Source organism: Megalobrama amblycephala, linkage group LG21 (genome assembly GCF_018812025.1).
Source record: "Megalobrama amblycephala isolate DHTTF-2021 linkage group LG21, ASM1881202v1, whole genome shotgun sequence".
Taxonomy (NCBI): Eukaryota; Metazoa; Chordata; class Actinopteri; order Cypriniformes; family Xenocyprididae; genus Megalobrama; species Megalobrama amblycephala.
The window spans coordinates 19,755,001-19,773,268 of NC_063064.1; the positions used below are offsets into that span (position 1 = coordinate 19,755,001).

Below are 18,268 nucleotides of genomic sequence, written 5' to 3' on the forward strand. Positions count from 1 at the left end.
CAGAAGATAAACGGTGGAAGTTGTCATTTAATTTAGTAATTATCATTTACATAGCCACTTACATACGAAAAAGAGAGGTATATGTTTTTGTTCGTTTGAGTACTGAATTATATATATAAAAAAATAAAAGTTAAATGGGAATTAATTAATTCACAGAAATAAAAAAGGATGATGCCTCTATATGAAACCAGCATTCAGAACACAAAAGGTCCTTGCTTTCCTCATTTTCTGGCTCCAATCGACCCTAATTAGTAAAAGCTAGACAACACAAACAAACAAGACACATCACCAAGGCCGTGTAAATAATTCTCTCTCATTTTCTCAGTGTAAAAACCTGTTTCAGTTGTGCATGCGAATAACTAAACGATTTCTATGTCTCTTTTCAGATGATCGCACCAGACACTTTTTGGCATAAAAATTTGGGAAAATAGTTACCTTGGGTCATAAATGTGCTTGGGTCACAAATTGCCTAATTTCCCCTCTCATTTTAGAACAAAAAATAACAAATCACTTAGACATAGGGCAAAACAAGCTACAGAAGAGATACACACTTATGTTTCCATTTCATATATATACACACACAGGATTGAGAATATTATAGTGAACATCTCTGATTAAAGACCCCCTGTGGTGAAAATCAAGTTTTTAATGTTGTTTATATGTCTATGTGGTGTGCAAATTCTTCAGTCAACTCCATTGCCGAGTATTTTCCCTACCGTCACAACCAAGTAATCAACCAGGACTTTTCCTTTCATTCGTGCTCTGTGGCCATTTTAACACAGTGAGCACAAAAACACCTTTAGGGACGGGAAAAATCGGGAACATATAGGAGGGTGAATTATATATATGTTGTATATTACGACGTTATGATGAATTATATAGGCCTTCTGACTTTTTATGATGTTCAAAGCATTTTTAAGAATGCTAATTTTTAAAAGACAACTGTCTGACTCTGAGATGTGAACAGCAACATGGTTTGTGTAACAAACTGACAACTGTTTGATAACCTAGTCAAGCCAAAGGCTAATCGTATCAATTACCGTTATGTGTCCGACGTTGTAGAAAGTAAAACAACTTGTAGATGAGCCTATAATTCACTCTTCCTCTTCTTCTGAATCAGTTTCTGGTTCAAACATATGGCTGGATTAAAGGGATAGTTCACCCCAAAAAATGAAAATTCCTCCATGATTTACTCACCCTCAAGCCATCCTAGGTGTATATGACTATCTTCTTTCAGGCAAACACAATGGTTGTGAATGGCAGCCCAAATTCTGAAGACAAAAAATGCACCCATCCATAAAAAAATTAATCCATACAACTCCAGGAGGTTAATAAAGGCCTTCTGAAGTGAATCCATGGGTTTGTGTAAGACAAATGTCATTATTTAAAACTTTATGAAGTAAAATAACGAGCTTCCGGCGCGACAGCCATACACATTCGACATATGTCCATAAAGCGTTAACTTCCGCAATGTAGTACACAATGCCATGACGTTCTACACTACACCATTACGTACTACGCAATAATGTGTATTAACGCTTTTTGGATGTATGTCGAATGTGTATGGCTGTCACGCCGGAAGCTCGTTATTTTACTTTATAAAGTTTTAAATAAGAATATTTGCATACGTGAGGGTGAGTAAATCATTGAATAATTTTCATTTTTGGGTGAACTATCCCTTTAAACCAACATTTGCAATATGTTGTGAAGCGTTTACTACAGTTGACCGAGTGGATCGATCAGATAGTCTGAGCTGGTGCGATTGAGTGGAGGCGAGGACTAATTTGCATATTCATATTTCCGCATATACTAAATGAAGCAATCGTAGAGTTACATATGTGTTACATTTTTCTAGGAAAAAATGTATAAATATGTCATTTTGATTATCAAAGATGAGTTTTAGAGGGATAAAATTATTGAAATGTTGATGTTTTCAAAACTAATGGCAGGTTTTGTCCGATGTTTCAAGAATCAGTCAAATGTTTGCTCTGTTCAACAAAAAAAAAATGAAAAATTACATTAGCTGTACATATACACTCACCTAAAGGATTATTAGGAACACCTGTTCAATTTCTCATTAATGCAATTATCTAATCAACCAATCACATGGCAGTTGCTTCAATGCATTTAGGGGTGTGGTCCTGGTCAAGACAATCTCCTGAACTCCAAACTGAATGTCTCCAAACTGAATGAATGGGAAAGAAAGGTGATTTAAGCAATTTTGAGCGTGGCATGGTTGTTGGTGCCAGACGGGCCGGTCTGAGTATTTCACAATCTGCTCAGTTACTGGGATTTTCACACACAACCATTTCTAGGGTTTACAAAGAATGGTGTGAAAAGGGAAAAACATCCAGTATGCGGCAGTCCTGTGGGCGAAAATGCCTTCTTGTTGCTAGAGGTCAGAGGAGAATGGGCCGACTGATTCAAGCTGATAGAAGAGCAACTTTGACTGAAATAACCACTCGTTACAACCGAGGTATGCAGCAAAGCATTTGTGAAGCCACAACACGCACAACCTTGAGGCGGATGGGCTACAACAGCAGAAGAGCCCACCGGGTACCACTCATCTCCACTACAAATAGGAAAAAGAGGCTACAATTTGCATGAGCTCACCAAAATTGGACAGTTGAAGACTGGAAAAATGTTGCCTGGTCTGATGAGTCTCGATTTCTATTGAGACATTCAGATGGTAGAGTCAGAATTTGGCGTAAACAGAATGAGAACATGGATCCATCATGCCTTGTTACCATTGTGCAGGCTGGTGGTGGTGGTGTAATTGTGTGGGCGATGTTTTCTTGGCACACTTTAGGCCCTTTAGTGCCAATTGGGCATCGTTTAAATGCCACGGCCTACCTGAATGAATGAATGAATGAATGAGGCATTTATATAGCGCTTTCATATGTACTACTGTACACCCAAAGCGCTTTACAATCATATCAGGGGTCTCTCCTCATCCACCACCAGTGTGCAGCATCCACTTGGATGATGCAACGGCAGCCACAGTACAACGGCGCCAGTGCGCTCACCACACACCAGCTGTAGGTGGAGAGGAGAGAGAGTGAAAGAGCCAATTCAATGGATGGGGATTATTAGGAGGCCGTGATTGTTAAGGGCCTATGGAGGGAATTTTGCCAGGACACCGGGGTTACACCCCTACTCTTTACGAGAAGTGCCATGGGATTTTTAATGACCACAGAGAGTCAGGACCTCGGTTTAACGTCTCATCCGAAGGACGGTGCTTGTTACAGTACAGTGTCCCCGTCACTATACTGGGGCGTTAGGACCCACACAGACCACAGGGTGAGCACCCCCTGCTGGCCTTACCAACACCTCTTCCAGCAGCTACCTGGTTTTCCCAGGAGGTCTCCCATCCAGGTACTAACCAGGCTCAGCCCTGCTTAGCTTCAGTGGGCAACCGGTCTTGGGCTACAGGGTGATATGGCTGCTGACTACCTGAGCATTGTTTCTGACCATGTCCGTCCCTTTATGACCACCATGTTCCCATCCTCTGATGGCTACTTCCAGCAGGATAATGCACCATGTCACAAAGCTTGAATCATTTCAAATTGGTTTCTTGAACATGACAATGAGTTCACTGTACTAAAATGGCCCCCACAGTCACCAGATCTCAACCCAATAGAGCATCTTTGGGATGTGGTGGAATGGGAGCTTCGTGCCCTGGATGTGCATCCCACAAATCTCCATCAAATGCAAGATGCTATCCTATCAATATGGGCCAACATTTCTAAAGAATGCTTTCAGCACCTTGTTGAATCAATGCCACGTAGAATTAAGGCAGTTCTGAAGGCGAAAGGGGGTCAAACACAGTATTAGTATGGTGTTCCTAATAATCCTTTAGGTGAGTGTATGTAACTACATGGCAAACAAATGACTTCAGTCTTCATTGATACTTACTGATGCTTCAGTCTACATTGATACTCAGTCTGCCTTTACTATCTAAAAGCTGCACTCTTTCTCCTCACTGTCTTTAATCCGTTCTGCATCCTGCATGTCTTTCTGCTCCCTTATTCTCAGGTATACTGTAGATGAGCCAGGTTACCCACAGTTCATCTGACTCTGTGCCTCTCAATCACAGAGCCATCTCCGCGGGTGGAAAATCTGTCAGTGGGGGCCGCTCCACCCGCTGGAGATTGATAGCTGTGGCCTTAGCTGCTGCAACTCTGCCACCACGGTCCAACAATTTTACATATTAATTTATGTTCTGCTGGGTTGTAATTGAGAGAGGAGGAGGGGGCGGGCTATTTGCAGAGAGATGAATGCCACCCTCTCTATGATATATGACCCTTTCATCACCTTTTGTAAGGCTTGTTTAAACAGGGCATGTATACGTTGCCTTCACAGCTGAGTAAAACGGGGTCATGTTTGCATAAAAGCCTAAATTATGGGTGGAGTTATGCTGCTGTGGAGAGGATAGAGGATAGGATTATGGGCGGAGAAATAACTGAATAGAAACTTGGTGATATACTGAAACACTATGATTTATTTTATAGCTGTATTTGTTAGGATGTCAGGTCAGTGTGAATGAAAGGTACTTAACGTGTGAACTTTTGCCCAATATGAAATTTAGCGTTGGGAATGGTTGATTTATTATATATAAAAGGAACATTTTCAGGAAACTGTAAAATTTGTGCCACAAAATTATTTTGTTTTATTCTTATTTTATTTGAAAAGGCTATGGTTGAACTTTCAAGAATATTTTTCCTCCCCATGCAATATTCAGATTTACGGTCAACATAAAAATATACATTTTTCAATGTGTTAATTCAATGGTTACCTCAAATATAAAATATTTGATTGGAGATTATATAGCTACTGTATGCAAAGTACTATGACTAATTACCAATAGTAATACAGAAATATTTATAAATAAATATTATTGTATATTACGTATATAACAGACGTAGACCGGTAAGAACTGTGTGTGTAAACCTCACTCCCCTGATCTCAAGAGCCGCTCTTAGCCTCCTTGTTAGAGTGCCCACCTCCCATGCCAGCGGACCTGGGTTCGAGTCCCTCTTAGAGTGGGCGGTTTAAACAGGAGGGGTTACAATTGCATAACACCAGATTATTTACAATCTGTATTGTGTCAAAAAAAGTATTTAATTTAATTTATTTATTTATTTATTTATTTATTTATTTATTTTTTTTTTTTTTACATAAATCAAAAAACTATTTATCTTGATATAAGTGTAAACATAATGAAATACTGATAAATTGAACTGCTTGAACCATGTGGTCATTTGATTGTCCAATTCCAATTTATTTTATTTTTTTTACTCATTCATGTATTAAATATAAAAGGTGTTAAAGGTGCCCTAGAACTTTTTTTAAAAAGATGTAATATAAGTCTAAGGTGTCCCCTGAATGTGTCTGTGAGGTTTCAGCTCAAAATACCCAATAGATTTTTTTTAATTTATTTTTTTAACTGCCTATTTTGGGGCATCATTATAAATGAGCCGATTCAGAGCTACTGGCCCTTTAATTCTCGTGCTCCACGCCCACGGAGCTCGCGCTTGCCTTGAACAGTGCATAAACAAAGTTTACACAGCTAATATAACCCTCAAATGGATCTTTACAAAGTGTTCGTCATGCATGCGGCATGCATGCGTCGGATTATGTGAGTATTGTATACTGTTATATTGTTTACATTTGATTCTGAATGAATTTGAGGCTGTGCTCTGTGGCAAATGGATAATGCTACACTGTTGGAGAGATTTATAAAGAATGAAGTTGTGTTTATGCATTATACAGACTGCAAGTGTTTAAAAATGAAAATAGCGACGGCTCTTGTCTCCGTGAATACAGTAAGAAACGATGGTAACTTTAACCACATTTAACAGTACATTAGCAACATGCTAACGAAACATTTAGAAAGACAATTTACAAATATCACTAAAAATATCATGGATCATGTCAGTTATTATTGCTCCATCTGCCATTTTTCGCTATTGTTCTTGCTTACTTACCTAGTCTGTTGATTCACCTGTGCAGATCCAGACATTACTGGCTGCCCTTGTCTAATGCTTTTCATAATGTTGGAAACATGGGCTGGCATATGCAAATATTGGGGGCGTACACCCCGACTGTTACGTAACAGTCGGTGTTATGTTGAGATTCGCCTGTTCTTCGGAGGTCTTTTAAACAAATGAGATTTATATAAGAAGGAGGAAACAATGGAGTTTGAGACTCACTGTATGTCATTTCCATGTACTGAACTCTTGTTATTTGACTATGCCAAGATAAATTCAATTTTTCATTCAAGGGCACCTTTAAATGGAGACATGCAAATGACCAAATTCATATGCAACTCCATAATCTAATGAGAAGCAAACAGCAATTAATGTTTCATTTTTAAAATCTCACAAATGGCATCAGATCATTTTCAGATATTCACCTGGGGCTACAAAACCAAAGTATAATCAGTAAAAAAGGTAAAAAGCACTTCCTCCTTCATCGAAGTGCAAGTCTGCAGGAGTTTTGTGTGTTCGATCTAGATGTATTTTACAGTGAAATCTGGATGATCCTTTGTCTCAAGGCCTCTCTGCGTAGTGAAGGTCAAACACTAGGTAGCGGAGAGAGCCTTGAAGTCCTCATTGACTAAGAAAGTGTGTGCTTTGTTCTTGCACTTCTCAATGTCAGCTGGCTGGATAATCTACGCCACAGTTTTTTCCACCCTTTGCTTGTGCTGTGTCTTCTGCTGATGTAATTACAAATAAAAGTGTGCTCCAAGGCTGCTGCAGAAACATTGTAAATGTAAACTGTATAATTAAACTCACTGTCTTGTATGTGCACATGTTGTGTTTGTCCAAAAGGGTCAAGTTTCTATTCGATTTAAGGGTTAGGCTACAGAGAAGCACTTAAAATAGAAGTGATTTAGGCCAATCAGTTAGCATTTAAATAATAAGGTGTTAACATGTTTTTTTGTGTGAAAAAAAGACTTACTTAACTTTTCTGTGTTACAACTTTTTTTTGCCATGACAACATAAGTGCCTACAATCTTAAAACGACCATAAAAAAGCTGAAAACAACTTTAAAGCTCAAATAATACACATATTTAACAGAAGAATTAATAAACACTATTCGAAATTTCAGGGTCGGTAAGATTTTTTTAATGTTTTTGAAAGAATTTATTATAAATTAAGCATTTTTTGTTTAAAATTGAGTAAAAACAGCATTGTAAATTATTATTTCAATTTAAAATAACTGTTTCCTATTTGAATATATCACATGATCCTTCAGAAATCATTCTAATATGATGATTTGGTGTTGAAGAAACATTTCTTATTATCAATGTTTAAAATATTTTGTGCTTCTTAATATTTTTGTGGGTTAAATGGTACATTTTCAATAAATTTAATGCATCCTTGCTGAATAAAAAATACAAATTTATTCCAAAAGAATAGTACGTGTCCTAACCAGATGCGACGCGACGCCGTGACACGTGAGAAAAATTAATTATCATTTCGAAAAATTAATTATCGTTTCGAATTAACGTTAATTATCTTTTCGAAGTTTTTGTCCTAATTAGCCGCGATGGCGGCACGCGACGATTCTATTTTAGAAACGGTTTCTATTTTTCTGGGAAGTTGCGGCTGGAACAACAACACAAAGTATGGCAATGATAATCTCAGGTAGCCTACTGTTTATGTACTTTATTTAATGTTAAAAACATCTAATGTGAGTTCGAATATCATTTTGTGTGTCTTTTATAGCCGTATTGAAAGCAACAATGGACAACAATGGACACCTCAGATCTTCAAAATAAATAAAAGGAAACAAGAACGTTCAAACGTTCAAACAGACAAGTGTATTCTAAGACAAAAATAGTTTCAGTGACTCAGTATTTATTTTTAATAATGCTAAAATGGTGTAATGTTCATAAATTTGATTATGTAGCCTACTTATCCATTTCGTAGCGAGTGCCAAGAGAACCCGCCCAAGCGCTGTGATTTTTGATTGACTTTATCGCGTCTCATAGTCGTGTCGCATCTGGTGTGGACAACCTGCTTGTCGCTGGAATCTTATCGTATCGCGGTGTAAGTGCTTTGTAAAATTGTAAGCTTCACATTTCTGCTGTCCACATTCACTTCCATTTTAAGTGCCTCACCATAACTTGGCCATCAACATTATATGTCACAAAATCTGTCGATGGAGCTTAAATTGTATTGAAGGCCAAATATTCCTTTAATACTGCTGCTGAAATCTTAATAAACATCAAAACTGCATTTGCAATCAAAGAGCCGAAAAACTGGAGAAAACTATCCATTAGCATTCACATTCATATCAATGAACATGCATGAAGACCATTGTGTTAAGAAACTAAATATAGTCAATTTTGATTTTGATTTACATTTTAAAGAGTCTGTTTAATGCATCTCTATCCGACCGATGGAGCATAAGCCCAAACACAAGCTTCAGCAGACATCTAGTCTCTCACTTTTTGTCTCTGCCTGTATCTTGGAAGCATGAATCTGAGCTGTCACCTGTAATAAAACTCATTTGCTGAACTGAGGATGTGAATAAGGACAGACAAGGTCAAGGCTGGGTGCTGGCAGAGGGGGAGCTTTGTAGCGTACAGTAACATGATTAACTGATCTGATATTACATAGTGTGCACTATAGGCCTTTATTCAAAGGCTTTTTTTTTTTTTTACTATATTCATATTCTCTCTCTTTCACTCTCTCATAAAAACGAAGGCATGGAAATAAATACAGCGAGAGTTTTGATTAAATTCTCCTTGAAGAAAGTGCTTCTATAGCCTACATGCAGCCTTGAACATACTTACATCCCTTAGGACAAACACATTGTAGATGGACGTGGCAAACACAGAAAATTGACAGTTTAAGGGAAAAACCTTTTAATGAGTGTGTTTCTCTTTTCAGGCGTGTCCAAGGCTCAGTTTGAAGGAAGAGAGAAAGAAAACACGGTTGTAATGAGAAGAATGAAAAGGGTGTCCTTCGATTTGATTTGAGGTCTCCAGTCCTTGCTCTCCTCACCTTTGTGTTAATATCATCTTATGTCTCAGAAATTACTTTATGAACCCATAAAAGACACTTGGGATTTTTGCAAGATACCATCTGTTGGGTCACGTTGAAGGCTCAAACGTTTCCGCTTTGAATTATTTTCTCCATAACCTTCATTGCTTCATGTCGTTGGTCTTTGTGCTCTCACTGGATTGTCAATGGAGTCCAAAGGAGATTGTAAGAATCCCTTTGGGATCAAGGCTGGACTTTTGTGCTTGACTATCAAGATCCCAAAGGGACACACTGCCTTCAATGGACTTAAAACCTTCAAAAGCCTTTGGTAAGTCAAAACATATTGTTACAAGTCTTGCTTGCTGTCGTTGCCACATTTTGTTGAATGCACTGCTTGTTTCTTTGGAGCGATGTGTTCAAAAAAGCATGTTAGTTTTGATTGCAATTACTTAATTAGTAGACAATTTTTGTTGGGTTAACTTGGGTTTGGATTTGACTTGGACCAGTAAGCAACCATCCAGAAAACCCTAGAAACTGCATAGCAACATGCTAAAAAAAAAGTCATAGCGCCATGGTGGAAACACCCTAGCACAATGGTTCATAAAACTGGGGACATCCAATCAAATTACCTCATCTTTTGTGGTCAAAACTGACTGCATCATGCATGATAGGTTGCCTTAGCAAATTGCGCTACATTACTGCCATTCTCGACAATGTACCTTTAGCACTTAATAGCATGAAGAACAAATATGTGATGTGATCTGCGAAAACCCATCAGAGGTGAAATTTTACCTATCACAGATTTCAAACAAAAGTTATCTGAAGTCGACTGATTGCTCTGATTTTCAAGAACGGAATTAAAAAAAAAAACAGGTTTAAATAAGTGAAGTGAAGTGAAGTGACATGTGGCCAAGTGTGGTCACCCATACTCGGAATTTGTGCTCTGCATTTAACCCATCCAAGTGCACACGCACAGCAGTGAACACACACCCGGAGCAGTGGGCAGTCATTGCTGCGGTGCCCGGGGAGCAGTTGGGGGTACGGTGCCTTGCTCAAGGGTCTCACCTCAGTTGTGGTATTGAGGGTGGGGAGAGCGCTGGACATTCACTCCCCTCACAGACAATCCCTGCCAGACCTGAGGCTCGAACCCATGACCTTTGGGTTACAAGTCCAACTCTCTATCCATTAGGCCACAACTGCCCCCCACCTGTCACCCCCTTTTTCGCATAGACATGAAAATGCACTATCCAAACATAAATGGTGGTAATTCAAGAATGCTTTGGAATATAGACCTATGGTTGGTCTTGTTTTAAAGAAGACACGTGTCAGATTATTGTAGAAGTGAAATAAATGATGAAAGTGAAATTCAATTTGAAATTCAATTCATTTTGCCATTAACCATTCAGTCTGAATGGTTAATGGCAAAACATACTTGGCTTGCTGTCCTCGAAGGAGGCTTGAGCTCCGAGTTAACCCCCCCCCCCCTATAACAGTACTGCATAGAGGGAGAATAAGAGAGATAGAGGAGGAGATGGGGAGGAGGAGGGATGCTGGAAGAATTGCACTAGGATGACGCAGTGACTGCTGCTTATATATGCTCATAATTATGATTAACAGGTCTGAATGTTTAGGCTTCTCCTGAACCTATGTTTGGAACTACATAAAAAAATAAGTTATAGAAATATTAAAAATATTAAAAAGAAATAGAAAAAACTCACCTGCAAGGCGCGCCGGCCTCGAGTCTCTCACGGAGGAGCTCCGGAGGCATAAAAGGAGGAGCGATGACAGTGAAGGACGAGAGAGGACCAGGCTGCCCGAGGCGATGGTGCTGGAGCATATTGACAGGTGGGACGAAGAGCTCGGTGCCGTGCCCCTGGGATGAGGTGGGGTGGCTGCCGTCCAAGAGGGAGCGGAGGAGTCGCCACCGTTTGCCGTGGGCCGGAGCCTGCTGCCGTCCGCCATGAAGGGGAGGAGCAGGGAACGGGGGACTCGCTGCCGTCTGCCGTCAGTCGGAGGAGCCATCGCCAGCCGCCAGGGGGTGGAGAAGGATCGAGCCGTCCACGGAGCATCCAGTACCATCGCATGGCACCGCGAGGAAGAGCCTCTCGGCTGGCTGAGGACCGAGCAGCAGTGTGTCTGGGAACCGGACCAAGACATTTTTTTTTCCTCTCTCCCCTCTCTCGTCCTGTCGCTCCCCTTGCTTCCGTCTCCTTTCTCTCGTCTCGTCTGTCCTTACCCCCAGGTGCTGCGGCCGCCGAGACAGGCCCCGGGGGGGGAGTAGAGCGCAGTCTCGGGAGTACCCCCCGGCCTGCGAGGGGCGATGGGGGTATGTGACAAGCAGGGCGGGTGAGAGCCGTGAGGGAACGGTGCGAGGCCGGTGACGCAAGTGATAATGAGCATCACCTGCGAGGCACGCCGGCCTTGAGTCTCTCACGGAGGAGCTCCAGAGGCATAAAAGGAGGAGCGACGATAGTGAAGGACGAGAGAGGACCAGGCCTGGACTTTATTTTATGTTTTATTATGTTTGTGTGGCCAGTAAACGTCCGCGAGGGTCTGCCGGCATTACTTTCGTTTTGTTCTTTGTTTATTTTGGAATTAAAGTTTTGTTAAACGTTCGCCGGTTGCCGCCTCTTTCTTCCCGTACATACGAACCGTGTTACAATAACATTATGTATGCCATTGTAATTGTTTTCTTGCCACCTCTGAGCAGCATTAAACAGTGTGTAAATACATCTAGATGCAGCTTGTGCCACTGCAAGATGGCTTTTGTTTGTACTGATTTAACTTATATGAAATCATTGATTTAGCTTAATTTACTGTTTTATTTATTATATTAATAATTAAAATAGACATTTTTTTTGTTACTGGTTGAAACTCTCTTAACATCCTGATAGCAATCAATAATAGAATTGGTCTAAATATTAAAAAATGCACATATATCTTCTGTGGAAAAGACAGGGTACGTATAAGGATGTTAAATGATTAGTTCACTTTAAAATGAAAATTATCTTTTTATTTACTCACATTCAAGCCATTCTAGGTACATATGACTTTCTTCTTTCTGATGAACACAATCAGAGTTATATTAATAAATATCCTGAAGGATCTAACACTGTGTCTACACCAGATGCGACTTTTATCATGTCGCATCGTGCCGCAGCGCAACAGCTAAAAACTGTCTACACTGAACGCGACAAGCCGACTGTTGCAAAGCACTTGGACTACGTCAGAAATAGAACGGGGAATCCATTTACTGTCGGGAATTTGTTGTGTCGTGCTGTGCCGTATCCAGTGTAGACATTATCACTGATTATAATGGGTTCTATTGTCTTTTGACGCGCCGCTCGCGTCCAGTGTAGACACTGTGAAAGCTTTATAATGGCATCCGTCCATCATAAACGTTCTCCACATGGATCCAGAGGGTTATTAATAATGGCCTTCTGAAGCGAAGTGATGCATTTGTTTAAGAAAAATATCCATATTTAACAAGTTATGAAGTAAAATATCTAGCTTCCGCCAGACAGCCTTCCGTATTCAACTTACGAAAAAAGCGCAACTGACGTTGCATAAGTTGAATACAGAAGGCGTAGGACGTAGTGTAAGCATTTTGAACTGCGAGAGGCGTTACACTTTCTTTGTAAGTTGAATATGGAAGGCGCCGGTCTGGTGGAGCTGGAGCCATGTGGAGTTTGTTTACAAGCTTCATACTCTTTGGTCCCATTCACTGTCATTATAAAGCTTGGATGTGTCAGGATATTTATTAATATAACTCCGATTCTGTTCATCAGAAAGAAGAAAGTCATATATGTAACATACTGGTGTTGAAGGGATGAGTCGTTCACGGACTTCCACAATGAAAAGGGATTTAGTAGTACAACGAAGAGATACAACATCCAAACACAGTTAACATACAAAAGAACAGACAAGGAGTGAAGGGAGTGAGTCCATATAAATAGGGAGTGCTGACGAGGGAGTCCAGGTGTAGATCAGTGATGATGAGGAGCTGACAAGGGAAGTGAGTGTAGGTGAGGAGACAAGAGGATCATGGGAAATGGAGTCCGGAGAACAAGGGATCTGTGACATTACCCAGTAGATGTAACAACGGGGAGGTGGGGTGGGCGCCCTGGAGACCTCATGCCGGTGCAGGGAGAGGCATGGGTTGGAGTGGAGGTCTCCAGGGCAGGTCCGTCAGGAGACATGGGCCGCCTCGGCGGGTCAAGAGACGTGGACCGCCTCGGCGGGTCAGGAGCAGCGGACCACCACGGCGGGTCAGGTGCAGTGGGCGGCCATGGCGGGTCAGGTGCAGCGGGTGGCCATGGAGGGTCAGGTGCCGTGGGCGGCCATGGTGGATCAGGTGCCGTGGACGGCCATGGTGGATCTTGAGCCCTACCCACATGTGTAGCGTCCACATGTCCCCCACCCACGGGTACTTGGGGGCCCCCCCCAAAAAAATACTTGGGGACGTTAAGGAGGGCCTTAATGAGTCTGAGGAATGGCATGGGTTTCAGAGTAGGATTGGGCTCATGGCCGGCGGCGGAGACTGGAGATGCAGGCTCGGCGGCGGAGACTGGAGATGCAGGCTCGGCGGCGGAGACTGGAGATGATTGGAATCCCGACTGGAACGGGAGCGGCAGGCTCGGAGAGGGCTGGAGCAGCTTTTTTCCTCCTCCTCCGCCTTCTGGACCCAGCGGAGGAGTGAGGATCCAGCGTATCACAGGGAGACAATTCACTGGAGGGGCATGCGGAGGAAGACGAAGGCTGACTAACTGGCCAGGCCACCCGTGTTTCCGGAAGGACTGGATGAGATGAACACTTTTCCTGAACCTCTTCGACAAGAAATTTGGAGCCATTTAAATACAAAATTAAATTTATAGTATCAGTTAAGGAAACATAATCGTAATAAACCTCTCCAGTGAACGACCAACCTGGAAGAGTCCGATGAGCCGTTCAGCTGCAGATGTCGTTGAGAGAGGTGGTGAAGGAGCAGGAACCCAAGCCTGAAGAAATAATCCCATATTCCAATTGTGGTAGTCCAGCGGTATTGGTCTGTTCTTCTGTAACGTGCTGGTGTTGAAGGGATGAGTCGAAGGGATGAGGGATTTATTAGTACACCGAAGAGATACAAAATCCAAACACAGTTAACATACAAAAGAACAGACAAGGAGTGAAGGGAGTGAGTCCATATAAATAGGGAGTGCTGACAAGGGATTCCAGGTGTAGACGATGAGTGATGATGAGGAGCTGACAAGGGAAGTGAGTGCAGGTGAGGAGACAAGAGGATCATGGGAAATGGAGTCCGTAGAACAAGGGATCTGTGACAATATACTCTTAGGATGGCTTGAGGGTGAGTAAATCTTGGGGTAATTTTCATTTTAAAGTGATCTAATCCTTTAAATGCCTCATGGGGTACTCCACTGCCATAGTGGAGCCATAGCACTGGCCATAGCAATCGCATAGCAACATGTTAAAACCACTTACAACACCCTATAACTGCATAGCAACATTCCAAGAAGACAGTGAGGTAGTAATCAATTATTACTCTACTTTTTTCTCAAATATGGATGTTTTGAATTGAAAATATGTTTTTATGTGATTGTTATAATCAGTGGTGTAATGTAACAAAGTAATTTTTAGTAAGTATTTTTTTTGGGTGAATCTGTACTTTACTTGAGTTTTTATTTTTCTGTCAACTTTTACTTTTACCCACTACTCCACTACATTAAATAAAATGTATACTTTTACCCGATACATTTTCCCAAAGCACTTTCGTTACTTACTACAAAATAAAGTAGGAAGACCACAGACTGCAAGCAAGCATGTGCAAACAAGTGCTTGCACAACCGCGGTTGATTTCATTTTCCGGGTTGCGTCCGTTGCTGGAGCGACTGAGAAGAGTGCGCTGTCATTATACAATATGAGAGCGGCCTCTAGAGGCGAAATAAAAACTATCAATGATGCCTCGTAGAGTTTGTTTTGACACGTGACTTGAGGCTGAGCGTTGCACAGAGCGGGACACTTCAAAAACGGATTTAAAACGGACAACAAAACGGTATGTTTTTATATCATTATAAAGTAATTAGTTTGTTGACTAGATGCTGCATTAGTGGAGAACATAGTATGTTTGCTGTCGAGGCTGAGAGGATGCTAACATTAGTAGTATCTCAAGCGGTTAAAACAATGTGACCAAAACACCAACTGATTGTCACGATTGTTACCATTCATTTGCATTAGTTTATATCCATTTGTTCGCTTTTATGCATTCGTTATCCAGCGATGTTGCATATTTAAACATGGATTTCGAGTACTTTATACACCACTGGTTATAATTCCTAACTAAACTCCTAATCCTTTTAGGTTTATCAGTGCTGAGGCAGGTCAGCACTGCATAAAAATGTAAAGCCAGTCGTTAGGATGTTTCTTTCTGCGAGAACAGCTGTGATTACTTTTTCCTTTTCTGTCATTTGATTTAATGAGGACAACATGAGAAGTTAAAAGTGACATCCAGGTTTTGAAAGTACACTAATTAGAGCATGTCAGAGCGTGTGTGTGTTCAAATCTGAGCTCTTTCAAGGCTTCAATGCAAATGATCAGAGGGGGCACTTTGTATCCCGAGTCCTTGGGCTGAGCAAACAAACCCCTTATGGATTGAATCTGGCATCTTCAATCCTTTTTTAATGATCTTCCATATTTTTTTCTGCCATCCTTGATGTGTGAATTCTAATCAATAACATATTTTCATTTATATTTATGAAACATAGTGAACATGCCCTGTTTTTATACTTTGTTCATAGTTATTTGACATGTTTGTCTATTTGTCCTTAAAGCAAAGAGACAGCAAGCTACAATTTGAACATTTTATTAATAAACCATAGATTATATACAAATACACATCTTGAAAGCCACTTTTAGTGCATTTTGAATGTAGCTGTAAACATACACACACAATGCAAATAGAGAAATCACATCTTCCATACTGTAAAGTGACAGTTAAGAATATTCATGTAGCCTGCATAATTATATATAACAACAATTAAACTTTTAGCTGAACTTGATTGAGATTGAGGTTTACTTAATATTTAATTACTTCACAAAATAGTCCAATCTGACCAGCTCACCCTACAGAAATATGAAACAAAATCTTGGTTGTCATTATGTGTGGCGAGTTGGCCCACGTGATTTATGTTCCGTGCTTCAGAACTTCCGTTAAGGGAACATAGTGAGCATTAACGCTCCCTGGTTTTCACAGTGCATTGTGGGACTTTTTAATGGAGCAAACATTTCAGTGCACTAGAAGGATTTTGTGATCGAGACAGCCCTTAAAATGGCCAACTCCATGATCAGTGCCCTGACTACTGAACTAGGAAGCTGATTGAGACGCACCCCTTGTCAACACATATGTTTCATTACAGTGGCAATGACTCATCCCTGCCCTCTGGTGGAATTTCAAAGGAACAACAGATGCCTGACATTACATACCTAAAGAAACAAGGATCTAATTTCTCCTTAATAAATAGAGTTCATGTTTAATTTTATTTACTTCTAAATAAAAAAAAAAGCATACTATATGATAAATTAACATATTCAACGTGCAAGTCCTTTTTAAAAGTCTTTTTCACACAGCAGGGTCACTTATCCCGTCATGCTGGTGTGGATGTCTTGAACTGGAGGAAGGTCCAGGACTTTGCAGAGTGGAAGATTCGGCTTATGGCTGTCGTATGTGGTTTACTGATGATCCTGTGATCCTGTTTGGATGGCGTCTGGTATTCAGATATCCATCCTTCTCCACTCATGTCCTCAAGGGACACAGATCTTCCTGATGAGATTTCCACCAGGCATATCGGATCCCGGTTTGTCTGAAGATGCTTGTCACATCCCATGTTCCACAGAGAAGTTTCACAAAACATCTAAGGAAAGAATAAAACGAAATAAAAACTGTTATTTGCGCTGCTGCTTGTGCAAGATAGATGTAGCCATAGCCTTCTCTATTTATAAAGTTTTAGGTCAGATACGGAAAAATTTACTGTTTTTCAATTTTTTACTAATATGTGTATGTTTTCCTTGAAGCTTGAAATATTATGTAAAAAAAAAAAAAAAAAAAAAAGTTCAGTAACTTGTATTACACTTTTAACCACTGGGTGGCACTATGTTGCAAGCTAATAGCGGTTTCTTTGAGACAAATCTGTATTCAAATGTCAAGACATTTTGTCTTATTGAAGATATGTATACACTAAAAAGTATAATCGTTCATATCGATTAGTTTAAATAACTGGAAACCGAAGAAAAAAAAAATATGGAGCATCCGCACAAACAATCTTTATAAAAGGAGTTTCTGTCTTGTAATCTCAAACGACAGGTATTGGGCTATCGTACAATGCGAAGAGAAAAGTAACAGTTCACACGTGACATTACGATCAACGCGCTTAAAAATAACTGCTGAATAAAAAGAATATAGGTAGCTATTTGAATAACCACTAAAAAGTTACGTTTATTCATTTTTTAGACAATTATATAATAAACGTCTGCGCCAGTAAAACCAGCTTATCCTCACACAGCTGTTTCATGTCCATGACTAATTTATGATATAGACCTAATCTATTATTTTTACCTAAATGGACTATCGTTAGTTATTAATTTAAGATGGTCAGGAACTAGTCTATGATGCCAAAAATGTAGGCAGTCTATAACTTTGCCTAATTCGAAGTCTGACCTACTTTAAGAACTTTGCATTTGGAAATGGACGCCTTCACTGTTTGCATAAAGAAAAAAAAGGGAACAGAAGCTGAACAAAACAATCAAATCTTACCTTGATTTTGTCTGACTGATTTCGCCTCGTCGTCTGTTAATGCGATGAATGTCAACAATGCGACTACAGCGTCATCAAACGCAGCTTTTAAACTAGGTTTTATTGCACCTGAAGGTAGATTCCCAAGACAATTAACCACAAAATGTAGAATACGGAGTCCAAAGGTCCTCTGTAAACTCTTAAAAGTGACACAAGGTGTCTTCTTATGGTGCTTTCTCAAAGATATGCCCAGACTTGCAACTGAACTGTGAGACTCGAGAACTACCACGGCTTTTATTGCATCCACCTGCGCGCGGAGTTTTACCAGAGGAGTTTCCAGGGAACTTTCCCTGGCCCGAACTTCCAAATTCCAGATTCTTCTAATGTCTCTTATCCTCCTCGATCATTTCAAAGTTGGAAAATTCGAACTTAAACACAATACTATTATTCTGATATATGGAACTGTTTGACAATATACACCTAAATAGAA

At 40.4% G+C, this 18,268-nt stretch overlaps 2 long non-coding RNA genes and 1 pseudogene across 2 annotated transcripts; 1 reads left to right on the forward strand and 2 right to left on the reverse strand.

Moving 5' to 3' along the window:
• Positions 1-3,333: 3,333 nt before the first annotated feature.
• LOC125257327 lies at positions 3,334-3,450 on the reverse strand (annotated as a pseudogene).
• Positions 3,451-7,558: 4,108 nt separating this feature from the next.
• Positions 7,559-18,011, forward strand: LOC125257026. The gene is made up of 3 exons (XR_007182233.1): positions 7,559-7,652; positions 8,904-9,324; positions 16,617-18,011. It is a non-coding gene; the product is annotated as an uncharacterized LOC125257026 (long non-coding RNA).
• On the reverse strand, positions 15,837-18,157 carry LOC125257025. Its single transcript, XR_007182232.1, has 2 exons — positions 17,800-18,157; positions 15,837-16,900 (listed from the first exon to the last, which is right to left on the reverse strand). It is a non-coding gene; the product is annotated as an uncharacterized LOC125257025 (long non-coding RNA).
• Between the last annotated feature and the right edge of the window lie 111 nt (positions 18,158-18,268).